At 43.7% G+C, this 27,807-nt stretch overlaps 1 long non-coding RNA gene across 2 annotated transcripts in view; it reads right to left on the bottom strand.

The window, feature by feature from the left end:
* LOC128594343 (uncharacterized) overlaps positions 1-27,011 on the bottom strand; it is a 124,304-nt gene extending 97,293 nt beyond the window's left edge. For both annotated transcript variants that reach the window (XR_008382537.1, XR_008382536.1), the window contains exon 1: positions 26,610-27,011. This is a non-coding gene — a long non-coding RNA (uncharacterized LOC128594343). The remainder of the gene's footprint in view (positions 1-26,609) is intronic.
* Between the last annotated feature and the right edge of the window lie 796 nt (positions 27,012-27,807).

Genomic DNA, 27,807 nt, shown 5'->3' with positions numbered 1-27,807 from the left:
AAAGTTGGAAATAATAGCAGTCATTTAATGTAATGCTTGATATTTTTTGCTAAAGAATGCTTTCCTCCCTACATTAACTTGGTACCGATTGCTACAGTATAGTTTACGGAAAGCTCCTTCGCCATGTGCTGGCTTCCTTGTTTCATCCATTTTCTCTGTGCAGACTCTCTCAAGACCTTCAGTCTCAAGGGTGGCGCCTGTGGCTCAAAGGAGTAGGGCACCGGCCCCATATGCCGGAGATGGCGGGTTCAAACCCACCCTCAGCCAAAACCACAAAAAGACCTTCAGTCTCTCAGGCAGCTGTGGGATTATCTGGCCCTCACTTATGCAAATACATCATTTAAGACAGTCCCTGCTCTATTCTCATCAGGCTGTGACAATTGTAAAGACTAGTCATCTCTATAAGCTTCATGTTGGTTTTACATTGGTTATCTGTAGAATCTAGGAAATACTTGTATTATGGGGATTTTAAAGATTATCATCTAAAGGAAAACGTGAGGCAGAAACAGCTAGTTGCTACCCATCATTCATTCCCCTTTCCTTCATGCTTGTGAGGGGTGGCCACATGCCCAGGTGAAACTCCCCAGTTTCCCAGTCTCCATTGCAGCCAGTGTGGTGAGGAGGTGCAGGTAGGGCCAAGGGGATGTAGGCAGAAGTCTCTGCGGATGGCGTGCCTCCTGGAGATGGAAAGGCAGAGGCTCACGAGGAGAAATCCCCCTACCCCCTCTACCATGGCTCTTGGTCCTGCCTGGGATGTAGGTATGAGAGCTGGAGGAGCAGTAAGCCATGCTGAGGCCACAGGAGACTCAGACAGTGAAGGCCTCCACGCCAATGGTGGAGCAGCAAGAAACCGCCTGGGTCCCTGACGGCGCTGCTGAGCCCAGGGCTGCTCCTCCAGGGCATTCTGAGTATGGGCTGAGTAATGAGTTGCAGCTCAGTTACGTGAGCTACTGGGATCCTACTGATATGGCGCATTCTTTTGAAAACATCGTAGAGAACATGTGGACTTCTGAGAACACCTCCAAAAACCCATTTGGGAAAACACTGTACTAGATCCTGTCTAGTGCTATGAGTTCAAGAATATGTGAACTACACCCTGTGGGGAGTGGAGGAATAATAATAAAAGGAGCTCCCTTTTTCACCCCCATGGAGGCAGCTAGCAACAAAGAGAGTTTTGTGATTTGAGCTAGTGGCGATAATATCAGTTTATCCCAGGAAAGAAGGATAACAAAAAGAGTCTCTTAGGCAGGAAAGGTGAGATGTGTCTTTATAAAATCTTCCGCCTGCAGTTCAGTCTGGGGTTTGAGGTTGAGCCTGCATCAAAGGGCACTGGCAAGCAAAAGGAATTCCGGAGTCTGCCTTGGCCTTCAGTAGGGCAGAACTTTTGCAGTCTCAGCACATGCTCTGTTTATGTAATAGACAAAGGATTCACTGGAGCTACAAATTCTAGCTGAAGAAGTCTGTGTACTTGAGTTCTTCTACATCAAGGACAACTTTGAGCAATTGTAGAGACCATGAAATCTCTTTCAATACCATAGCTTCTATGACCCTTAGCCTAGAAACTTTGGCATGCAAAAGCATGCTTGCACAAACGTTAGCATATCAAAAGCTTGCATATTCTCCCCCCCTTCCCCAACCCCGACAGAGCCTCAAGCTGTCACCCTGGGTAGAGTGCCCTAGCATCACAGCTCACAGCAACCTCCAACTCCTGGGCTCAAGCGAGTCTCCTGCCTCTGCCTCCCAAGTGCTGGGACTACAGGCACCCGCCACAACACCTGCCTATGTTTTGATTGCAGCCATCATTATTGTTTGGCAGGCCCAGGCTAGATTCGAACCCACCAGCTCAGGTGTATGTGGCTGGCGCCTTAGCCGCTTAAGCCACAGGCACCAAGCCCAAAAGCTTGCATATTCTTTCAGTTGAGTTAATTTCTGCTCTTATCCAATTAGATGGAAATTCAATCTCAGTCCTTCTTGCTGTTCTCCAAAGATTCCAGAGGTATACACAGGATCAGGGTATAAGGGACGCCCTTAAAGTCAATAAATAGCAAATGGCCTGTACTAATTACTCCCCAAATACCCATGACCCATTATGTCAGCTGTACAGCCAAAAGCATGGGGTCTTTGCTGAGTCCACCTCCCTCAACTCACCAGGTAGTTTTCTCCAGAATGTGGCCACCTCCTCCTGGTGCTACTGGGAGGGGGTGTGGTTAGGACCCAGAGAGAGCTGCATGGGCGGGGGTCTCTGGGCAGCATTGAAGGTAGAAAGACAAAGAGAAGATGCTGCAGAAATATCCAGAAGATAAAAACGAAGACTTAAAGAATAAGGGAAATACTTCCTTAACCACCCCTGGGAACTTGAACTACAAGACTTGGCAATGACTCCCACATCATATTATGCTCATAGTCATATGACACTTGTAATTTGTGACACATACCTAGGCATGCCATCTCTTTGGTGAATTAACAGTTTATTTTGTCATGTGAGTTCAGCCCCACTCATTAATTCTTCTTTTCTCTTTATGAAGTCTAGCCTTTAAAGCACTTCCTCAGGTTTTGCGAAGGAGGGGTACCAAGTCCAGGTAAACCCAGTTGGCATAAGCTGCTGCCACACAGCCCAGACTGAAGAGCACACCCCCTACAGAACTGGGCCTGAACAGGATTCCTGCCTGTTTGGGTGTGTCACCCCTCACAGAAATGTCTGTGAAGGCACATTCTTGTCCAGTCCCCTGTCTTTACAACAAGAATGTTTGGTGTTGTTATTCAGAAATAGTGACTCAGCACTCTCCCTTCATAAGGTACTGTCTTATACCTTAGCAAACACGTGGCTATTTTTCTTTTTCTTTCTTTTTTTAAATAGAGTCTCACTCTGGTACCCAGACTAGAGTGTCATGGTGTCAGTCTAGCTCACAGCAACCTCAAACTCCTACGCTCAAGTGATCCTCCTGCCTCAGCCTCCCCAGTAGCTGGGACTACAGGTGCCCACCAGGATACCCAACTAAGTTTTCTGCTTTTAGTAGAAATGGGGTGTCACTCTTGCTCAGACTAGTTTCAAACTCCTGAGCTCAAGAGATCCTCCTGCCTCGGCCTTCCAGAGTGCTGAGATTACAGGTATGAAAACACATGGCTATTTTTCTTTTTTTGTGTGTAGAGACTGAGTCTCACTTTACTGCCCATGGTAGAATGCCCTGGCGTCACACAGCTCACAGCAACCTCCAACTCCTGGGCTTAGGCGATTCTCTTCCCTCAGCCTCCTGAGTAGCTGGGACTACAGGTGCCCGCCACAATGCCCAGCTATTTTTGTTGTTGTTGTTGCAGTTTGGCCGGGGCCGGGTTTGAACCCGCCACCCTCGGTATATGGGCCCAGCACCCGACTCACTGAGCCACAGGTGCCGCCCAACACGGCTATTTTTCAATTCTAGTTAGGACCTTTCCTGTGATTTATCTCAAGCAGACCTCTGTCTTTTGTCTCTGTATGTCACCACATTTATTTCCTTTCTGGAGCTGTTTGCAAGCTGAACTTATGTTTATCTACTATTAATTTACTTGCCGCCCCTCTCCTTCCACTAGAATGTCAGTTCCTTGAGAACAGGGGTCTTAAGAGTGACACGTGAGACAGAGCAGGTATTATAATGTGTTTCATGGCCCACGATACACACTTCCCCCCATCACAGTCTAAAATGGAGATGTGCCTTACCCTTCACAGTGTGGCTTGGCCTCATTGGCAGCGTTTTTTCTTAGTGGGACATAAGTTATGGTGCATCTTGTAATCAAGGTCATCTTAGATTTGTTGAAATATATATTTTGGAATAGGAAAATGAATGCAAGCTTTCTTTTGGTGTTATTTCTTTCATTTTGGTTACGCTTACAAACATAAAGAAATTAGGATTCCTGAAATGAGGGTCTAGTATGTGCTGGGAATTCTTTTGGGAACACAGATGGCAGACTAAAAGAAGTGAATGACATAGTCCTTGACCTTAAAGACAAGAACACCAATAAGTACAGTGCAATATGCTCAGTGCTGTAAATAGAAGGAAGTGGGGTGGCACCTGTGGCTCAAAGGAGTAGGGCGCTGGCCCCGTATGCCGGAGGTGGCAGGTTCAAACCCAGCCCCGGCCAAAAACTGCCAAAAAAAAAAAAAAAAGAAATAGAAGGAAGCATAGGGCCCAGCCTGGAGAAGGGACCTCACTCAACCTGTGTATATCCAGAAAAACTTCCCAAGGGATGCGGGAATTGACCTGAGACTTATGACGTATATGTGGGACACTTCATGCTGCTTTCACATTTTATCCTTACGTCAGCTCTTTGAGGTAGGAAAACCATCTTGTCTTAAAAACACAAAGACTGGGCAGTGCCCATAGCTCAGTGGGGAGGATACCGGCCAATCCACCAAGGCTGGCGAGTTCGAACCCATCCCAGGCCTGCTAAAATAACAATGACAACTGCAACAAGAACAAAAAACAATAGCCGGGCATTGTGGCAGGTGCTTGTAGTCCCAGCTACTTGGGAGGCTGAGGCAAGAGAATCGCTTAAGCCCAAGAGTTTGAGGTTGCTGTGAGCTGTGATGCTACAGCACTCAACTAAGGGCAATGTAGTGAGACTCTGTCTCAAAAAACAAACAAACAAACAAACAAACAAACAAACAAACAAAACCCCACAAAGACTGAGTTCCAGAGAAGTTAGATAAATTGCCCCTAAATAACAATAATGGTAAGTTGCAGAGGGAGGAGGGAGGAGTGAGAGCCAAATTCAGGTCTTTTGGCTCCAAACTCACTCACTTCTTACCCTCATTTGAGCTGAATCTCAAGTGATGAACTGCTCAGCACTGTCTTCATAAAAGTCATTCATGAAATCTGTTACCTTTCAACCTCCTCTTATTCTTTGCTTCCAGGAATACCATGTTCATAATTTTTCTTCTTTAGGCTTACAATGACAGCCCCTTGGATCTTTCTTTTTATCTGTTTTGAGTTTTGAGCCAAACAAGAAAAACCAGATATAGTCGCTATTCTTGAGGAACACCCAGGCTGGAAATGAGTTGCAGACACACAGGGGAAAAAAGTCCTTCCTTGTGTGTGCAATGGAAGATGTTGTGGATTTTGACATTTATGGCATTTATTTGCTTTTACTAGTGAGCTCTGCTTTTTAAAATATTTGTAACATCTCAACCCTCACCCTTGAAACCATTTGAAGACTGGACACAGGAAGAGATGTTTTTTTCCACTCAGGATCCAACTCCAGTTTTGAGACAGCTTCCCTGAATAAAGTTGGCTTCCAGATGTTTGTGAGTTTCTCCACCCAAGAAAATTTTCAGCTCCTACCCTACACGTGAGGAGAGGTGGCATGGGTGACATATTTAACCATCCATCAAAGCAAGCAGACAGCCCTCAGAATGGGAGAAAATATTTTCAGGTTATACCTCCAATAAAGGTCTAATAACCAGAATTCACAGAGAACTCAAACGTATCAGAAAGAAAAGAACACGTGATCCCATCTCCGGGAGAAACGTCTCTAAAGAAGACAGATGCACGATCTACAAGCAAATGAAAAAAAGCTCATCATCCTTAATCATCAGAGAAATGCAAATCAAAACTACTTTGAGATATCACCTAACCCCAGTAAGAGTAGCCCACATAACAAAATCCCCAAACCAGAGATGTTGGTGTGGATGTGGAGAAAAGGGCACACTTCTACACTGCTGGTGGGAATGCACACTAATACGTTCCTTCTGGAAGGATGTTTGGAGAATACTTAGAGACCTAAAAATAGACCTGCCATTTGATCCTATAATTCCTTTACTAAGTTTATACCCAGAAGACCAAAAATCACAATATAACAAAGACATCTGTACCAGAATGTTTATCGCAGCCCAATTCATAATTGCTAAGTCATGGAAGAAGTCCAAGTGCCCATCCACCCACGAATGGACTAGCAAATTTTGATACATGTATACCATGGAATATTATTCAGCCTTAAAGAAAGATGGAGACTTTACCTCTTTCATGTTTACATGGATGGAGCTGGAACATATTCTTCTTAGCAAAGTATCTCAGGAATGGAAGAAAAAGTATCCAATGTACTCAGCCCTACTATGAAACTAAATTATAGCTTTCACATGAAGGCTATAACCCAACTATAGCACAAGACTATGGGGAAAGGGCCAAGGAAGGAGAAGGGAGGGGGGAGGTTAGGGGGGAGGAAGGGTAATGGGTGGGGCCACACCTATGGTGCATCTTAGAATGGGTACAGGAGAAACTTACTAAAGGCAGAATACAAATGTCTACATACACTAACTAAGAAAATGCCTGAAGGCTACGTTGAACAGTTTGATGAGAATATTTCAGATTGTATATGAAACCAGCACATTGTACCCCTTGATTGCACTAATGTACACAGCTATGATTTAACAATAAAAAAATTAATAAATAATAAAAGGAAGAAAGCCAAAAAAAAGAAAAAAAGTGCCCTCACATGGGATTTCAAAGACTCAGTACAATACTTTTATATCTCACTAATAATTTTATGTTGATTATATGTCAAAATTGTAACATTTTAGATATGCTGGGTTAAATAAAATATCTTATTGAAATTAATTCCCGGCTCAGTGCCTGTGGCTCAAGCGGCTAAGGCACTAGCCACATACACCAGAGCTGGCAGGTTCGAATCCAGCCTGGGCCTGCCAAACAACAATGACAGCTACAACCAAAAAATGGCCAGGCATTGTGGTGTATGCCTGTAGTCCCATCTACTTGGGAGGTTGAGGCAAGAGAATTGCTTAAGCCCAAGAGTTGGAGGTTGCTGTTAGCTGTGATGCCATGGCACTCTACCCAGGGTGACAGCTTGAGGCTCTGGGTCAAAAAAAAGAAAAAAATAATAATTTCACCTGTTGCTTTTTATCTTTTTAGCATGACAACTAGAACATTTTAAATTACATATAACTCAATTTATATTTCTACTAGACATATATCACTCTCATGGATCACGAGGCATTGAGGTCACAGGTCATAAATTGGGATGTTTCTCCTTTAGAAAGTGGCTCATTCTTGGCCAGGCACAGTAGCTCACACATGTAATCCTAGCATTCTAGGAGGCCACTTGAGCTCATGAGTTTGAGACCAACCTGAGCAAGGGTCAGACCTCTTCTCTACTAAAATAGAAAAAATTAGCTAGGTGTTATGGTGGGCACCTGTAGTCCCAGCTACTTTGGAAACTGAGGCCTGAGGATCTCTTAAGAGATCTCTTTGAGGCCTAAGGCCTGAGCCCAAGAGTTTGATGTTGCTGTGAGCTTTGACCATGCCACGACACTCAACCCCAGGGCAACAGAGTTAGGCTCTTTCTCAAAAAAAAAGAGAGAGAGAGCGAGAGAGAGCGAGAGAGAGCGAGAGCGAGAGAGAGAGAGAGAGAGAGAGAGAGAGAGAGAGAGAGAGAGAGGCTCATTCTCATTTTGAATAATTCTAAAGAAGCTATTATATGTGTAGATTCTGGTAGATGGGCCAGAAGCTGGGTAGAGGAGGAAAACTTCTCCTTTTTGGACCAGAACAAGGACAGAGTTGGGAGCTTGTATTTTGGGTAGTGATCTTGAGGAGGTAAACTAACCCTAAAACTCGGTGCAAGCTGGGGTGAGGTGGAGAAGCTTCCAGTAGGCAACCCTGTACAGGGAGGGGTTTGGGCCTCAGAAGCCTGAAAGCAGCCATATCTAACATCCAGTTCTAAGTGTTTCTGGACGTCTCTTTCTTTTTCCTAACTCTTTAATGTAGCCTTATTAATCATGAGCCTGAGGGCAGCTCGGGGAGCTGAGGGCGGAGTCTGTGCCCACACCTGGTCTGCCCTGGTCATCCATTCCTCCCTGCAGGTGTTCACACCAGTCTCTGACCCAGCCTGCCACAGGTCTCTGCTGCTCTCCTGGTAGCCCTTTTAGATTTAGACAACAATAATCTCAGTTCTGGAAAAAGTTTTCCAAACAACGTTCACTATAATCGACTATCTTAACAAAATATTGGAAGGGGCAGGAACACTTCACAGGAAAAACTATACGGACTATGTACTTCATGCACCATTGGGGGGCCACATAGCTGATATTTATTAAAATTCTGTATTAATAAGGGATATAATAGAGACATAATAATAGTTCCTACAAAGGAATAAATGGATAAACAATCCTACACACAATCAGTGACAATAACATACAAACCCTAAAAAAAAAAAAGCCCTCTCAAAAACAACCACCACCACCTAGCTATAAAGAAAAGACTAGAAAAAAATGTTGAGAAATGGAACCATAACTGTATTAGTCAAGGATCTCCAGAAATACATAACCGAAAGAATGTGTATAGTTACAGATACAGATGTAGGTATAGAGATTTATTTTATTTTATTTTATTTTATTTTTGTGGTTTTTGGCCGGGGCTGGGTTTGAACCTGCCACCTCCAGCATATGGGACCGGGGCCCTACTCCTTGAGCCACAGGCGCCGCCCAGAGATTTATTTTAAGGAATTAATTGATTCACACGATTGCAGAGACTAACAAGTCCAAAATTTGCAGGGTCAACCAGCAGCCTGGCGAGCCAGGAAGAGGACCAACACTGCTATTCAAGTCTGTAGGTAGAACCCCTCTTCATGGGGAGGTTGGTGTTTTTTTCTTCTTCAATTTTTTTTTTTTTTTTGTTTGTTTTTAAGACAGAGCCTCAAGCTGTCACCCTGGGTAGAGGGATGTGGCATCACAGCTTACAGCCCAAATCCTGGGCTTAAGCGATTCTCTTGCCTCAGCCTCCCAACTAGCTGGGACTACAGGCTCCGGCCACAATGCCCAGCTATTTTTTGGTTGCAGTTGTCATTGTTGTTTGGCAGGCCGGGGCTGGATTCGAACCCACCAGCTCTGGTGTGTGTGGCTGGCACCTTAGATGTTTGTGCTACAGGCGCTGAGCCAGTTGGTGTTTTTTTCTAGTAAGGTCTTCAACTGATTGGATGAGGCCTTCCCACATAAGGAAGGTTTATCTGCTTTACTCAAAAGTCTGCCAATTTGAATCTCATCTTAAAATAACAGCGCAGAAACATCTGGAATAATATTTGACCAAATATCTGGGTATCATGGCTTAGCCAAATTGACATACAAAATCAACCTTCACAATGAGGGTTTAATATTTTTTAACTTACTTTTGAAATACTTTTTTGTGTTTTCCAATATACATACAATAATAATAATTCCCTTAGATGATGAAAAATGTGTGTAAACACATTTTTAAAACAGAGCCTCGGCTGGGTGCCTATCGCACAGTGGTTACGGCACTAGCCACATACACCGAGGCTGGTGGGTTTGAACCTGGCCCGGACCAGCTAAACAACAATGGTAACTGCAACCAAAAAATAGCCAGGCCTTGTGGCGGGCACCTGTAGTCCCAGCTACTTGGGAGGCTGAGGCAAGAGAATCGCTTAAGCCCAAGAGTTTGAGGTTGCTGTGAGCTATGATGCCTTGGCACTCTACCAAGGACAACATAGTGAGACTCTGTCTCAAAAATAAATATATAAAATGAAATAAAACACAGCTTCTTTGGGGTAGCTCCAGACTCCCAGGCTCTGGAGACTGTCCCCCCAGGGCTCCCAGTGCCCCTTATGACAGCTCCCTTGGTTCTTCTCACCTCTGTCTTCTATGGTTATTATCTATGTCCCAAATGTATCTTCCTTTGCTAAATGACAAACTCTGAGAGGTCAGCAACCCCATTTTATTCTGTTTTGAGTTTCCCTCAAAAATAGGAAAGTCTCTTTTCTTAATAAGTAATTGTCAGGTTGAATTGAATTAAGAACTTCAGATGTAGGAGACAAAGTTCAAAGGAATTTAGGCACTGAGGGTTTTTGTTTTTTGTTTTTTGTCTGTTTGTTTTTTGAGATTGGGGAGGGGTTCCCCCAATCTCATTCCCAGGCTGGAATGCAACATTGATCATAGTTCACTGTGGCCTGGAACTTCTGGGCTCAAGCAATTCTCCTATTTCAGCCTCCTGAGTAGCTAGGACTGTAGGCCTGAGCCACTACTCTTGGCTAATTTTTTTGTTTTTTTAGAAATGGGTGTAGGGAGAGGATGGATTCTCCCTAGGCTGCTTAGGTTGTTCTTGAACTTCTGGCCTCAAGCAATCCTCTGCACCTACACCTTCCAAATTGCTAGGATTACAGGCATAAACAATCTAGCAACTGAGATTTTAGAAAATGATAGAGGGAAGATATGGAAGATGTGGGAAACTGCCTAATGGCATTGATTTTGGCCCTCGGTTATATGCTGATTCCTCAGGAACGCCCTCCTGAAAGGGGCAGATATAGGTGTGGGAAGGAGCTCATGTTCCAGTTTCTTTGCAAAAATCAACTTGGTAAGATTCCCCTCCCTTTGTTGAAATTGCCTAAAAATTATTAGCAATACCTCATTTGATTTTCCCTGATGTTTTTTGTAATTCCTTTGAAGTTTAATTTATTAAACAGGCTTTAAAGTCCCATTTATGTCTTGCTTCATGTAATTGTCAGTACAGTTGCCCCAGGAAAAACATGGGTTTGAACTTCACGGGTCCACTTACATGTGGATCTTTTTCAACCAAAAGCAGATTGAAAATACAGCCGTCTCACTTGGGCGGCGCCTGTGGCTCAAGGAGTAGGGTGCCGGTCCCATATGCAGGAGGTGGCGGGTTCAAACCCAGCCCCGGCCAAAAAACCACAAAAAAAAAAAAAAAAAAAGAAAATACAGCCATCTCAGGATGCAAAAGCCACCTATACAGAGGGCTGACTTTACATATAAATACAAGAGTTTCTGTCTGTAGGACTTGAGTGTGTGTCTATTTTGGTATTGCTTAGGGGTTGTGGGGGGAGGGACTTGGAACCAATCCTCCAAGTATACTGAAGGACAATTGTATATCTGCTTTGTTTGTTTCTAATAGGTCTCCATAAATAAATGGTACTCTATAAACTGAATCCATCTTCTGTTGATTTTCCATGTAAGCTTGAAAATAATTTTCCAAAGGTGAAAAATGCTGCTCTTAGGATGCAATTAAAATCTTACTTAATTAAAAAAAAAAAAAACTTACTTTATATTCTTTGTTGTTGTTGTTGCAATTTTTGGCTGGGGGCGTGTTTGAACCCACCACCTCTGGTATATGGGATGGGCACCCTATTCCTTGAGCCACAGGCCCCGCCCTAAAATTTTACTTTAAAATGATGTCAGTTGCTCTGTATATATACAAATACTTAAAGTTTGGGATGATATTTATTGTAATACTATGCTGTGATAAAGAATTTAAACATTGTTAAATACAGTATATATATATGAGAAACTGATTTTTGAAACAATATCCAGGGGATAAAATTAAAATGTAGCAAGTATATGGAAGGAGGGAAGGTATTTGGGGGGACCTCACCTAATGTTCATGATGCAATGGTACATTTCAAAACTATTAAGAAACGAGTATAATTGTGATGGATGTGTTACTTAGTTCAGTGTAAGCATTTCACATTGCATATCGAAGCAGTACCCTGAACCCCATAAATGAATCAATGTACAAAGTTATGATTTAATAAAAAACAATTAAAAAAATAAAAAAAGTTTATTAAGTGTTGTCTGGCCCCTTAAACTTGGCTGGTGGCTCTCTGTCTTCCTTAAAGAGCTTCTCTTCTATGGGTATTTCAAATGCTTGGGATTCCCAGGAACTTTAAAGGCCATTTGCTGTAAACTCCTATTGAAAGCAATATTTTTTCCCATTACGTCCCGTACAATGACTTTCCAGTCTCTGCCCAACGACCTCTTGTGATGGGAGATAGAAGCTGCCTGAGGGTAATGATGAAAGAAAAAAAAATCTAGGAATTTAGAAGTCTGGTTGCTTAAAGAGGATAGAATTTCAGAATTAGGGAAAGGAAGAGAAAATCTGGAGATCAGGAAACTGTGAAACTGGGTCTACTAGGTTTTGTAGTGTAAGTGAGCATTTCTGACAGACAGGTGGCACCAATGTGACCTAAGGTGGTAGTGCTGACGTGAGTACTTCAACAGACGCTGGGGAGGGACAGTCTTCACCAATGCTGCATAGCTCAACTCTCAAGTTCTTGGAAGAATCTGTAAGTAACTGAAATGGTTTTTCCTGATGACCCAGCCAGATTGCTCAGTCAGCCCATCTAAGCTTACCCAAAGAAAAGAAAACTGAAACTCACAATTGCCCACTGCATGTGGCTTTTTCCTCTTCCCTGTCTTCTTTCTTTCATAAATCCTGCTTTTGTCTTTGTATGTCAGCCATCAGGCCTTCAGGGTGACCTGGCTATGCTTCTCTATGTTAGACTTTTCCCCCTGTTGACTTTGACTTACTCTATAATTCTTCCTCCACTTCCTAACTTCTGGACTTTGCTTCTTCAGTACAATTTAAGGCCCTTCTAGCCTTCTCCTCCTCCTCATCATCAAGAACAATACTTCACCACCACACATTACTTATGGTCACCATCACCAGCACCACCATTACCATCATCGTCACTGCCATTTAGTGCCAGGTTTGTGACAGCAACGAGAACAACTACTCCTTACAATACTCTCCAGTAACTACTGTGATTCTGCTTTGAGGAAACTGAAGGGCAGGCAGGTCAAATAATTTGTTTAGAAGTAAACATTTAGTCAGTTACAAAACCAAGATTCAAACCTAGGTTTGTTTGATTCCAAAGCTCAAATTTTTCTGCGCTACAATAAACTGCTTTCAACATCCTCTTCCTCCTATCAGCCATTTCTTTATGTTTCTAGTGTGGATTCCCAATAGGAAGAATCTGGTTGATGTAACTCAACTTCCAGTGCCGTGCCACAGGACCCGTCACTGGCCAGCTATACATTGGCTGACCTTGCATCAGGTGCCCACCTCTGGACCAATTAGCCGTGGCCAGAGGACGCAGCGACACCTGCTCCAAAGTGCAGGCAGCTGCCTAGGCCTGCGTCTCAGCAGGCCCATGTTAGAACAGGCGCTGTGTGGCTATGTCCGACTTCCCCTGAGAGTTTGTTGATTGTACATTTATTTATACAATAAATTGTTCCAAACATTGTTTGGAAGGGTTTATAACACAAACACACACCATGAGTGAATAATAAATAAGCACACATGAAAAAACTTAAAAAGAAAACTAGAAATATTCCAAAGCTTAGATGATAATATTGAGGAACTTGAGACAGTTGCCGCTTTAAGTTTCTGGCAACCAAAGCAAAAAAAAGGAATGTGAGTAGTCCTTATGAGCAAAAAAAAGCAAACAAAATTCTTCCCAGTTATAAATTCTAAAATAAATTTCTCATATAGCATCTTTAATAAGGGACACTGGGTACTGTAAAAATAAAAGTTCTCAGCAAACTTTCTATAGCAAACTCAATAATCAATTTCATATGATATTTTTCACTAGAACAAACTTGGATAAAAAGGAAGGTAGAACATTAAGACATAACTCAGTGGAAGAGATTCCATGCAGGTCTACAAAAAAAGTAATAAAAAGATATACAAGTCTATTATCTATGGACAGAATTTAGAGTATGAATGGACTATTTTTCTTTTCTTTCTTCCCCTTCACCCCCCAAGAAACAGGGACATACCCTGTCAGCCAGGCTGGAGTGCAGTGGCACAATCATAGCTCACTGCAGTCTTGAACTCCTAGACTCAAGTGATCCTCCTTCCTCACCCTCCTGAATAGCTAGGACTACAGACATGCTCCACCACACCCAACTAATTTTTTTATTATTGTTATTTTTGTAGAGGTGAGGTGTTACTGCACTGCCCAGGTTAGTCTTGAACTCCTGGACTAAAATGATCCTCCCACCTCAGCCTCCCAAAGAGTGCTGGGATTACAAGTAAGAGCCACTGCACCCAGCCCCTACTTGCCTATTGAGAAGAGCCATATACCTGAAATCCTAGTTTGCACTCTCGGTTAGGGAACTTTAAGATGTATATTTTCTGTTACTAAGATACGTGACCTTTTCTTAAGAGCTCAGCTGGGGAGGCAGCAGGTCTACATTGCCCCATGAAAACAAGGCCCTCACCCTGTGCGTCCTCCTAGATGGAAGACCATCCAGCCTCTGCACAGGGAAGCTCCACAGGAGCCTGTGTAGAAACACCAGAACCAGGCATCCTTTACAAAACTATTTTGGGATTGCTCCAACTCATGAAACAGCAATTAACTGAGTCACCAGCCATATCATTAGTCATTACTACACTAGGCAGACCTGGTCTCTAACCTCATGTTGCTACAGCAGAACTAAAATCATTCTTATTTTGAAAAGTTAAAAAAAAAAATTGGGGGCACCCATTGCTCAGTGGTTAGAGCTGCCACCCCCATGTGGGGTGGTGGGTTCAAACCCAGCCTGGACCTGCTAAACTAAACTAAAATAAAATAAAAATAGCTGAGCGTTGTGGTGGGCGCCTGTAGTCCCAGGTATTTGGGAGGCTGAGGCAAGAGGATCACTCAAACCTAAGAATTTGAGGTTGCTATGAGCTAAGATGCCATGGCACTTTACCATGGGTGACCAAATGAGACTCTGTATCAAAAAGAAAAAAAATAAATCAAAGCAGGTACCAGTCACCTGCTACAGACACAGAAAATTCTCAAAAGTCACTCAGTGGATCTTCTGAGAATAGCAACTGATTTCCCAAGGAACACTGCAAGATTTTATGTAATTAATTTCCCATATACTTAATTGACAAACAGTAAATTAGAAAGTCTTTGCTAAAGATAACTATTCCCATTCTACTTTCTATAGTAATTAATATGGCGACTTTTGTTTTGTTTTGTTTGTTTGTTTGTTTTGGTGTGTGACTTCTTATCTTATTTAGCTATCAGGACCATTCATCTTTTAATTATCCTTTCCAGGGTGTCTGTAGCTCAGTGGTTAGGGCACTGGCCACATGCTCTGGGGCTGGTTTGAACTCAGCCCTGGCCTGTTAAACAAACAAAATAGCTGGGCGTTGTGGTAGGTGTCTGTAGTCCCAGCTACTAGGGAGGCTGAGGCAAGAGAATCGCTTGAACCCAAGAGTTTGAGTTTGCTGTGGGCTAAGAGGCCACGGCACGCTACCGAGGGTGACAAAGAAAGACTCTGTCTCAACGAAAATAAATAAATAAATAATTAATATCCTTTCCAGTTAAAGTTAATAAAATCATATCACCAGCCCACTTACGCTCTACAGCAGTGCCATGGACTCGTGTATTTGAAAGCATGTTTGGATTGCTCAGATAATGGTTTAAAAAAGCAATTTGAGAGTTTTTAAAAAGGAAATAGTTTAGTTCTTATGAGGGTGTGGTGAAATAAGCACTCACATACACTGGTCCCTCAGTACCCGGGTGGAATTTGTTCCAGGACTCCGTGAACACCAAGATCCTGGGGGATGCTCAAGTCCTTAACCAGTGTGATGTAAGTGTCCCTAATTCTATATGAAATCAGCACATTGTACCCCATAAATGCATTAATGTATACATGATCTTTGTGTTTATGATTTAATAAAAAAAGTGTAGTATTTGCATACAACCCACGTTCATCTCTGCGCACTTTGAATCATCTCTAGATTACTTCTAATACCCCAATACAATGTAAATGCTTTGTAAATAGTTATTATACTGTATTGTTTTTCATTTTTATCATCTGTTATTCTTTTTCTTTTTTCAAATATTTTGGATCCCTGGTTGGTTGAACCCACATTCTGTTGAATCTGTGGCTACGGAACCCATGGATTCAGAGGACTGGCTGTATAATACTAATGGGTAGTACCATCTTTTTGGAAATACTCTGATAGTATATGCCAAGAGGTTTTATTTTCAATAATATCTATGGTAGCACTACTTGTAATAGTGAAGCAGTTTACCAGTCCAACAAAAGGGTATATTATGTGGTGTCATAATAGACAGCAATTTAAAATTATTTTATAAAGGATTTTTAAAGGTAAGATACTGTTTATGACATGAAATTAAATAGAAGCATATGTTCAGTTTTTTAAAAGCAGAAGGAAAAATACCAAATGTTAGCAATGTTTTTCTTTATTATTTGGGCTAGAGGTTACTGTTGTTTTCTTATACTATGCATAATCTATCCCTTAAGATTCCAACCCTAATAAATGTTATTTTTTAATGGAAGGAGAAATTTTTGAGCAGAAGAGAGTTTCTTTCCAGTTCTTAGGACTGTTGCCAAATCCACTGAACACCCTTTCTGCAGTCCTTGATTTTGGCAACAATATAAAAATATGGGTATTTCATGAACATTGATAGCAGAGAATGTAAATTAGCCTGTGTATTTTGGCCCTGTTTTTGCTTCCAATCATTAGTCAGAGGCCAAAAAAAAATAAAATGAGAACTATAGGCCCCCTCTTGTTCCTGGAAGATCTTTCCACAGTAGGGCACATCACCCAGAGTTCTTGGCTGTCCTCTCTCTATAGGAAAGGATCTTGTTGGAAATGCATTGGGCATACACTGAAGTGTGCACGCACACACACCTATGCACACACACACACACACTCACACACAGCCTTCCCTCCTGGAGAAAGGGCGACCCAGAGAAAATGGAGGGAAATACATAGAAAGGTTTCCTGACATCTGCTTCTACTTGGTGCCAGGCAAGCCACACTGGGTACCCAGAGTCCACCACGTCCACACCACAGACTCCGCTGGGTGAACACAGCCATTTCTGCTCCTACCAGAAATCCCACTGAAACGTGGAAAAGGGACTTTTAAAAGGCAAGAACCCACAAGAACAAAACACAAACCAAACAAAACAGGAGACTTCCTAACCTAAATAAATAGGTGAATAAATCAGGATCTGGACAGCAAATGAACAAATATCTTAGCAGATAAAAGAAACTTAAAGGTGAGATGGCAGTGGGAGACTCCCTGGAGCAACCTAATTTCACATGGCAGAACCTCAGTAAGGACGGACATCGCAGGTACCCTTGAAAGTGGGGATGTAAGTGGGCCTGGAACCAGAAGCTGACCATCTGTATAAGAAGCCACTAGAGCCCCAGGTCCCCTTAGCTCACACCACGTGGCAGTGTACTTCCCTGGATTCCACCCTGATGAGTGGTTTGTTCACTAGAGAGGCTGGACCATGACATGGAGGCCCTGGGAGTCATACTGAACATCATTTAGGCTAAAGTAAAAGCCTATCTACAAAACAGTAAGACTTCCTGGTTCCTTCCCCTTGGTTCTGAGAACTGTGGCAGTGAGACTTGCCCCAGGCAGCTTAATGGAAAAATCTAGTTGAGGGTGGGAAACCTTTAGCTTCAAAGCCACACATGGCCTTCCAGATCCCCAAATGCTCCCAAGAGCAGCCCTTCCACTGAATCCAAATGTCACAGAACAAATTCCTTTATTAAAATGTGTATTCAGTCATAAGGCCACATTCAAGAATCTAGAAGGTCGTATGTGGCCCCAAGGCCACAGGTTCCTCACCTCTACTCCAAAACCACTCTACTCTCTGCTAGTCTCTCCCTGCTCTGGCTCCTGTGTGGGGCTTAGAGAGAGATTCAGGGCTAGAGAGGAAAAAGGCACTGGCTGCTTTGTTTGCTTCCCTGTGTCATCAGCATGGTCAGCATCAGCATCTTCACAGCCAAGGCTCTTCAGCCCAGCAGCAAGAGTTGGTCCTAGTAGCAGTAGCTGGCCCCACATTGTATTTCTTTCCCACTCCCAGCACCAGGCTGGTCACATCACTTCAGTGATAGCAGCACCCCAGTCAGGTCCCTCCTCAGGGTTCTTCCTCCCAGAATCGGAATAAGCCCAGCCCCTCCCTTGGTTCCCCCAGCCTCAGGGAGGGTGTGGCTGCCTGATTCCAACATGTTCCACCTTTACTTCAGTGCCCCTTACTGTCTTTTTAGATCTCAATGTGTGGTTAGCAATTTTTTAAATAAAATTATCTCTGTCTAAATACTTCAAGTTTTTTTTTTTTTTTAGACAGTCTCCCTCTGACGCCTCAGGCTAGAGTGCCCTGCTATCAGTCTAGGTCACAGCAACCTCAAGTTTTGAGTTCAAGCAATCCTCCTCCCTCAGCCTCCCTAGTAACTATGACTATAGGTGCCCAGCTAGTTTTTCTATTTTTTTCTTTCTATTTTTAGTAGAAATGAGGTCTCTATCTTGCTCAGACTGGTTAGAACTCCTGAGCTCAAGCTATCCTCCCACCTTGGTCTCCCAGAGTGCTAGGATTACAGGCATGAGCCACTGCACCTGGCCAAATATTTGGAGTTTTTCTTTTACCTGACTGGACCCTGAATACAAAGGTTTTCTGGAGAAACAGTTGAGCCCAATTGCACTACAGCGAAGCCCACTGAAAACCCCACCACACACCCTGGACTTTTCAAACAGCTTAAGATACAAACCAGGGATTACTGACCCTGATTTGAGCAGGGAAAGATTGACAGAAAGTATTATTAACTGCTTCAGGGGACCAGCTATAAGGATGTAAAGCAGATTCTGTAGAATGTCCGGGGCCAAAAGAAAGAACTCACAGGAGTTCACACTGGAAGGGTATCCCCACCGCAAAGCTGGATTCGGACCGCGTTGCAGAAGTGTGGATGAGCCCACCAGGTGGCCCCTAATTTCACTGGGATGCCCGCGCCAAAGCCTGTCCATAGTCGTGAGCAAGCCGGAAGCATTGCTTTGGGGGTAAAGAGGAGGCAAGGAGACTATCCCGGCGACGGGAGCCGGCTCGGTGCGTGCAAAGCCTGGGGCACGCAGTGTCCACGCCAGGACCTACTCGCTAAGGGAACGCACGCCGTCAGTACGTAGTACTGGATGTCCCCGCAAAGCCTCGCAGCAGGAACAATAATAACAAAAATCGCCGCTACCCAGAACCAGGAAGAAATTCTTTCCTCCGCCAGTGTCCCCGCAGCGCCCTCTACTGACAAAGCTTAATAGTGTGCTGGTTGCGAAAGAACCGCTTTATAGCCCCATTATCACAGAGCAGTTGGGAAACAAATTGATAACGCGGTCATCATGTGATGAAAGCCATTGACATGAAAGATGGGGATTGAAAACACAAGAATGAAGAAATGCTGGGCGGCGCCTGTGGCTCAGTGGATAGGGCGCCGGCCCCAAATAGCGAGGGTGGCGGGTTCAAACCCCGCCCCGGCCAAACTGCAACAAAAAAATAGTCGGGCGTTGTGGCGGGCGCCTGTAGTCCCAGCTACTCAGGAAGCTGAGGCTAGAGAATCGCCTAAGCCCAAGAGCTGGAGGTTGCTGTGAGCTGTGACACTACAGCACTCTACCATGGGCCATAACGTGAGACCCTGTCTCTAAAAAAAAGTTTTAAAGTTTTAAATAGTTAAATAAAAACTCATTTAGGAAATATTATACATTAGAACACTCAGACATGTAATGGGTTTAAAAAACAAAACTCCACCATCATGCAGACTGTCTTTTGTCTTTAAAAGTGGCAACTGAAGGCCAAGCGCAGTGGCTCACACCTGTAATACTAGCACTCTGGAAGGCCAAGGCAGGTGGATTGCCTGAGCTCATAGGTTTGAGACCAGTCTGAGCCAGAGCGAGATCCCATCTCTAAAAATAGCTGGGCATTGTGGCTGGCACCTGTAGTCCTAGCTACTTGGGAAGCTGAAGCAAGGGAATTACTTAAGCCCAAGACTTTGAGGTTGCTGTGAACTGTGATGCCACAGCACTCTACCGAGGGCAACAATGTGCAACTCTGTCTCAAAAAAAATAAATAAATAAAATAAAGTGACATCTGAATATATATAATTACCATGTGTTAATTAAAGTAGAGAAATAAATAAAATCAATGTGTTATTTACAAGGTGGCATCTGAATATTTCTATATTCTGGAAAATTCACAAATGTATAATGGGGACAGTTCTCACAAATGTATAAACCTCTTAGTTTTCCTGCCAGTGCAATGTAGATTGTCTTCATTAATGTGTTTACCCTGGCATCCTGCGACTGAGCACAATACAGTGTACACTTTTTTATAAACACAACCCCTCACATTTCTAGCAGACAACCAAGCAGATTTCAAGGTCCTACATTCTCCACTGTTGCGACTGTTCCCTGACTTGATTTCTCCTATTTCTGCAAAACCCAAGTCTTCCTCAGCCTCAAGCCAATGAAGCTGCTATGTTCATGAATAAGCTTGCAGCCCTGGGGACCTGTGAAATCCACTATGTTGTCAGCTTCCCTCAATTTTGGCCTGAGCCCAAGAAAAAGGCAGCTGCTTTGAGGTTTCAGATTCTCTAGTGACTCAGCTCTTTAATTCCCAGAGCTCTGTCCATATTCCCTCTTCAATTTCAACTTCTAGACAATGCCAGATGTAGGTCAAGTCTTCAAAGATGACATAAGCAAGATTCAAAATCCTAAAATCCTCCATTAGCCACCTACCAGCTGCAGCGGCCCTGTTGGGGTCCTGAGGGACAGACACATGGCAGATGCTTCAGGCAAAGCTATTCTTTAAGACTGGTGCCGTGAGGATTACCCAGAGCCTCCTCCTGCTGGTGAAGGACACCTCACCCCTCTTATGGGGGCCCAAGAGGAAGGACTCTTGGGACAGGAGACAGAGCAGGCTGGGGCAGGCTGCTACACATCCCTGCCTCTTGTCCAGGCAAAGTGGATGATTCACACATGTTCACTAATCCAGTTCACTAAGGAAGGAAGCCATGATAGAGTGTGGGCTAAAACCTCAGGAATAGAAATCACCTCAACTTTTTAATAAGGATATATATATTTTTTTGGCCGGGGCTGGGTTTGAACCTGCCACCTCCGGCATATGGGACCGGCACCCTACCCGCTGAGCCACAGGCACCGCCCAAGGATATATTTTTTAATGTCTCTCCTTCTTGCCCTCCACTCCCTTCTTCCTCTGTCTCTTCTTCTCTGTTCTCTTTTTCTTCTTCTCTGTTCTCTTCTTCTTCTTTTTTCGTTTCAAAATAATTGTAGACTCCAAAGAATTACAAAAATAGTATAGAGATGTCTTGTGTACCCTTCCCCCACTTTTCCCAATGATAACATATTACCTACTATGGTACATTATCAAAATGAGGGGTCAGTGCATATTTTTCTCAGGGCATTGGGTTGTGATAGGTGGATTTGGTATTTGAAACACCAGAAATATCTTTCCATCTATCATAACTGAGGAAATAGGCTCATGGTTTTCAAAGGGATGCCCTTTGGAAAGGGAGTGCTTTGAGTTCACCCAAGCCCATATTTATGGGGCAAGTCTGTGGTTTTCTGGCCTAGTTTGTTTGCAAAGGGCTGAGAATTGTTGGATGAGCAATAAGTGGAAATGTCTCTATAGAGAATAGAGCTGATGGATATTGAAGGATAAGCCAGAGACATAATAAGCCTTTAGCAGGGAGAGCCAAAAGGCCAGCACAGTTGATTATTGGAGAATTTATTTGGGTAGATTTTTTTTTTTGAGACAGGGTCTTACCTTGTTCCCAGGCTAGAGTGCAGGGGCATCATGATAGCTCACAGCAACTCCAAACTCCTGGTCTTAAGCAATCCTCTTGCCTCAGCCTCCCAAATAGCTAGGACTTCAAGCATGCTCCATGATGTTCAGCTAATATTTTTAATTTATGGAATGGGGAATCTCATTATGTTGCCCATGCTGGTCTCGAGCTCCTGGCCTCAAGTGATGCTCCCACCTTGGCCTCACAAACTTTTAAGATTATAGGCATGAGTCTGGACAGTTTTCAATGAGAGATATTTCTCACATAAATGGGTTTCCTAATTAAATCAGATTTAATTGATGAGAAATATCATTTAAATGGAGGAAACACAGTATACTCTAGGCCCTGAGAGTAATCAACTTATTTAATGGATGAAGTCCCTTCTGAAGAGATATACTCTTCTCTTTCCAGAAGGTGGACATAGAAGTACAGGGACTCAACTGTATGTCTTAAAATATAGATTTCTGGATGCTTTGAACAGAGACACAAATGACAGTGGTTTAAATAAAATAGAAAAAAATTTTCTTACCCTTTGATCCAGGCTCTACCATCCCCTATCTCATGTGACAAAGGGCCTGAAAAACCAAAGTCATAGGCCTACCCACAGAGTTTTCATCATTTCTTCTAAACTACATCCTAGGTAATTGGGACCCCTGAATCCCTGACACAAATCGTCCCAAGCCTGCTCCCAATATTGCAGGGGCCTCCTCCTGGGACCATCCTCCCAAAGGCATGACTTACCTCTGTGGCACATACTCTCAGGCCCCAGGATAACTAAAAGGTGGGTGTTTTCAGAGAAGAGTGTGGAGCTGGAGGTTGGAGGTCCCTTGTATTTTCAGGAAAAGAAGTAGGTTAGACTGCAAGTAAGGGACCCAGCACTGGCTTGCCTAAATCTGCCGCATTCTGCCACAGAACTATGGGGAGTCCCAGAATTCTAAATTCAGGCCTGTGTGTCTTGGACTAGATTCCTGAGATTTGAAATCTACCCAAATAAATTCTAAGATTTGCATGCAGAAGGTTTATGGAGAGTGCTTGGGAGAAGCACCTTTAAGGACTGAAAGCAGCAGGATAAGGAAAGAGAAATTTAACTGTCCTAAAGCTGTAAAGTAGGATTTAGCCATCCAATGGGTGGGGAAGCCTCTGGCACTGGGATTGTTATCCAGGCTTGAGGCCAGCCTGGGACTGAGACTTTGTATGCCCTACCTCCCAGTCAAGGGATGTGGGCTGACAGGGAAGAGAGGAGGTTTGACCTTGGGCAAAACAGCTCTTTTCAGGTAAGGGCAATTCCTAGAGAAGGAGCTGTCGCAGCCAACACTTCTGGAAGCAGGGGGATGAGTGACTTGATCCTAAAGTCAGAATGTGGGTGGCAGATGACAGTGCCTGCTACATTCACCTTTCAGGTCAATCTGAAGGTATTTATCAAGATGAAAGATGAAACATATTTAATTTAATAACTTATTTCACTTGCAACTTTTAATCTTTAGTCCTATGGTATGTGGGCCTTAATTTGTACTATTACCCCAAGCCCTGCAAATATCAGGGTTCAGCTTGTCACTGTCTCTCTTGTAATGTGGTCCAGACAGTGGCAGTTCAAGACTAACATGATAGCTTCAGAGTAAAAATCTGTAATCCAGGATACGTCCAGCTTTCTACCCATAGGAAAGGACCCTTATTCTCACTCTACTTTTTTATGGATTTTACTTTATTTTGTATTTAGAGACAAAATACAAAATAAAGTAAAATATTTTTCTCTCTCTGTTGTCGCTCTCTGTTGCCCAGGCTGGCTATAACCTGAACTCCTGGGCTCAAGTAGTCCTTCTGCCTCAACCTGACAAGTAGCTGGGACTACAGGCCTGCACCACCACTCCCAGCTAAATATTCTCACTATCTAGATAAGTTTAGCCATCATAATCACATTCCAAGCAGGAGGCTGGATAAGGAGAGGAAGAAAGAATAAGGTTCCTCCCAGTAAGGGTATTCCTTGAAATGGTACACATTACTTTCCCTCTCTGTCAGTTAGAACTTTGTCACATGATCACACTTAGCTGTAGTAAGCCTCAGTAAGGAAGAATGAATGTCAGAAGATGATTGGCAATCCCTAGGACATATTTTCCCTTTGGCCCCTCTGAGGAATCTCCAAGACCCATATTCAGGAAAGGAGGTAAGACAGTGCCTGGACTGCCGAATAGTTGTTCTGTGCTTCGTCTTCAGACATGACTCAGCAGAAATGCAACAGACTCCCGGCAGTGCCTGTGGCTCAAGGAGTAGGGCCTTGGCCCCATATACCAGAGGTGGTGGGTTCAAACCTAGCCCCGAACAAAAAACTGCAAAAAAAAAAAAGAAAGAAATGCAGAAGATTCCGTTCTGAAGCCCTCTTGAGTATTCTCCCAGACCGAGCTGGCTTCTCTAGGTCTTACTCTGAGATCAGCTGCACCCTGACATTTTCCTTATGACAGGGAGGGGGTGAAATCAGGCTGGAAATAGATAAGACAAAGGCAGATAGACGTACAAAGCATTCAAAAGCTCAGTTATGTTCTAATTTTGTCTTCCACAAGGAATCAAATCAACATTGCCTCAATGGCGAGTGAGGATATTTCTTGGGCATGGTGGCTCACACCTGTAATCCCAACACTTTGGGAGGCCAAGGTGGGAGGATCGGCTGAGACCAAGAGTTGGGAGACCAGCCTGGGCAACAAAGCAAGACCCTGTCTCTAAAAAGACAAAAACAAAACCAAAAAATAATTGATAGGGTCAAATCCCACCCAAATAGGGTAGACCCACCTAAAAGAATCAACCCCCTACCCGCTCCCACCAGATGTCCCACCTAACAAAGGTGTCCCACCCCCTACCCTACCCCAAAGGACAACAGATGTCCAACCCAGGAAAGGGAATGTCCCGACCCCCACCTTCCTGACCTTTAAAACCCCTGTTCCCCATTACCCACATGTGTATTTTTTCTCGGCCTGGTTGGAAATCTTACCCTACCTGCACCCAAGTAGAATAAAGCCATTTTAATTGCACAAACCAGGCCTCGATATTCCATTCATCTTGTGCCTCAAATAATCTTTCATCTTTGGCTCTATAACCTTTCTTTTCTTTTTTTTTTTTTTTTATTGTTGGGGATTCATTGAGGGTACAATAAGCCAGGTTCTATAACCTTTCAATAACAACAACAAAAAAATACACAAAAGAGAAAGTAGTACAAAGGACTATTCAGCCAGAAAAAGGAATTATGTTTTGATACATGCTACAACATAAATGAACCTTGAAGAAATGCTAAATTAAATAAGCCAGGCACACACACACAAAAATATCGTGTGATTCTACTTATGTTAAACATTTAAAGTAGGGACATCCACTACTCAGGAGGCTGAGGCAGGAGGATTGCTTGAGCCCAGGAGTTTGAAGCTTCAGTAAGCTATGATTACACCAGCCTGGGTGGCAAAGCAAGACCTCATCTCCAAAAGAAGTAAAAATAAAAATAAAATAAAACAAAATAGGGACACCATAGAGACAAGTAGATTAGAGGTTACCAGGGGAGAGTTACCGCTTACTGGGTGCAGAGTTTCTGTTTGGAGTGATGGCATATACATAGTGGTGATAGTTGTACATTATGAAATGTAATTAATGCCACTGAATTATCCATTTAAAGTGATTAAAAAGGCAAATTTGGGGATGCCTGTAGCTTAGTGGTTAGGGCGCCTGCCAATGTACCTGCCCAGGCCTGCTCAACAAACAAACATAAAAAAATAGCCTGGCATTGTGGTGGGCACCTGTAGTCCCAGCTACTAGGGAGGCTGAGACAAGAGAATTGCTTGAGCTCAAGAGTCTGAGGTTGCTGTAAGCTATGATGCTATAGCAACTACAGTGGGCAACAAAGGGAGACTGTCTCAAAAAAAAGGGCAAATTTTATGTTGTGTATATTTTTCCAACATAAAAGAAATAAGAAAAAATTGACTTCAAATGAGTTTAAAAAGTTAAGACAAAATCATATTTTACTTATGATATAAACTTAAAAGAATGGTGTAAAAATAAAGAAGCAATATTGAAACTAGTAAATGGAAATAGTAAAATGACTCTGGTGGTGCGTATGGCTCAGTAAGTAGGGCTCCGGCCCCATATACCGAGGGTGATGGGTTCGAACCCAGTCTTGGCCAAACTGCAACAAAAAAATAGCTGGGCATTGTGGCAGGTGCCTGTAGTCCCAGCTACTTGGGAGGCTGAGGCAAGAGAATAGCCTAAGCCCAAGAGTTGGAGGTTGCTGTGAGCTGTGACACTATTGCACTCTACTGAGGGTGACAGAGTGAGACTCTTGTCTCTTAAAAAAGAAAAGAAAGAAAAATAGTAAAATGACAAAATAATAAAATGATCTAAGCAATCTAAAATAATAAAACGAATAAAGACCCTAGTACAAGAGGAAAAGTGTTTTGAAGTCAAAATTAGTCCCTGTTCAAAACTTTTGAGTCCTTCTAGTGAAATATGAGGTTCTTTGAGTGCAAATTCCAGTCCAACTCCTTGTCTCCCCCAAGGCTGGGTGTTGGCTGTGAGGTTCCTGAGCAGGAGCCCCAGGCAGCAAGCCCAAATCCGCCTAGGGCTCCCCGCCTACCCGGCCACACCACCTCAGAGAAAGTGCCACAGAGAAGATAAAGTCCCTGAGACCCTGGGCTAGCATCAACCCAAACACTCCAAGGGCTGAGAGAGGAAAGAAAAGAAGCGAGAACATGGAGGAAGCAAAAGAGACAGAAGTGGCAAAGAATGTCGGAGGGAGCGGTACACGCAAAGTAGGAACCGCGGGACAAAAGGCCAGGAGAGGGCGAAAGCCGGCTGTGTAGACCCAGCCCAAGGCCTACTACACACGGCTGGACTGACGGGGTTTCCAGATGTGGAAAGCCCCGGACTCAGACCCAAATGCCTCAGCTAGAAAGAAAGTAGAGAAGCGGCAGCTGCTGCGGTCGCCCCTCCTCGGACTTTGAGACTGGAGCTCCTGTGGGGAAGTTTGGGAGGCAGCTGTGGGACTCCAGAGGTCTGAACGCAAGGAGGGAAGCCAGCAGACAGCTCTGTTCCCTAAGGGCAATTTTACAATTCTCAGTGTCCTGGCTTCCCTCAGCCCCCACACTTGCGCTAGGCTTCGCGGGGCTGCCCTGTGGCCCCCCTGAGTGAGTGAGACAGCGCACAGCTGGGGGCTGGGGCGGCTGTCCAGGCGGGGCTTACCTTAACTGACCTGATTGTCCATGGCCAGGAAAATCAGATGAGATCATGGCTCTAATGCGCCGCATACATGAAAGGTGTAGTTGTTCTTTTACCTAGAGGAACAATCTGAACCTCGCCAGGTGATTTTCGGTTTGCTTCCTCTCTTTTATTTATTCAATTGGAAGACATCACGGGTAGAGAAGAGCCAGTCCTTAAATCTCAATGCGGAAAGAAATTGAGATTTTTCATGAGAGAAAGGGATGTAGAGGGTCATTGTGAGCAGAGTCACAAGGAAATAAGCTGTGACCACAAGAGATAATGACTTCAGGCGCAGAGGGAGCGGTCGAAGGAGGTACTGTGGATCTCCAGGCTCAAGTGCATCCAGCCAGAGCACAGACGTTACTGTTATCCCACCCGGGCCGCGGCTCCCAGCTCTCAACCCTACCGGAGGCTCCTGCTCCCCGCCCGCCGCGGCGCGCCCTCTAGCGGAGGATGCGGTGTGGGGCGGCGGCTCCCCACTTCTCTTCCGAATGTAATTCCACCCACCTCACAATTGCAGCGAGGATAATTAATGATTATAGTCTTGGCAGTAATAGGGATAACAATGGTTGTAGTAACTGTGCTAAGTGATTTAAATGAATCATCTCATTTAATCCACACAAAAAGGGAGGTGATATTATCCCCATTTTACAAACGAAGAAACTAATACAGAGCTTCTCTCACCTGCCCCAGGTCAACAACTACTGCTGCCAGAATTAAGTGTGTTTCGACAATGAACGGCCTAGCGCTCTGAGTCCTGCTTCCTTAGTGCTGGTTCCTTTCCCTTCCCCTGGAAAGCAATGTTTACTGTTCACCACAGACGGGTTTGTCTCCATAAAAACAAGGTGAGGGAGCTGGCTGGCCTGCTGTATCCAGGGAGCTCCCTTCTGAGCTCTAGAACAATCACTCTCAGGAAAGAAACTGGGAAGGACTCAGAATTATTGCTGGGTTTCTAGTGTAGGAACCACTTTGCTCCTGAGGCAGGATACAGGTGGTCCAAAGGAGGAGCTACATTCCTGAGAACATCTGTAGGTCAGAATTGTGATGAACAGCACATACATGGTAACAATAATAATAATTCCATAATGGCTCATATGGGGTAATAATAATATGGTGTAATACCATAATAATAATAATACTACCCCGGTGCTGTAATAATAAGTTATAGAAACTATCGTGC

This window comes from Nycticebus coucang, chromosome 9, assembly GCF_027406575.1.
Source record: "Nycticebus coucang isolate mNycCou1 chromosome 9, mNycCou1.pri, whole genome shotgun sequence".
Taxonomy (NCBI): Eukaryota; Metazoa; Chordata; class Mammalia; order Primates; family Lorisidae; genus Nycticebus; species Nycticebus coucang.
This window is presented reverse-complemented; position numbering and strand designations above follow the sequence as displayed.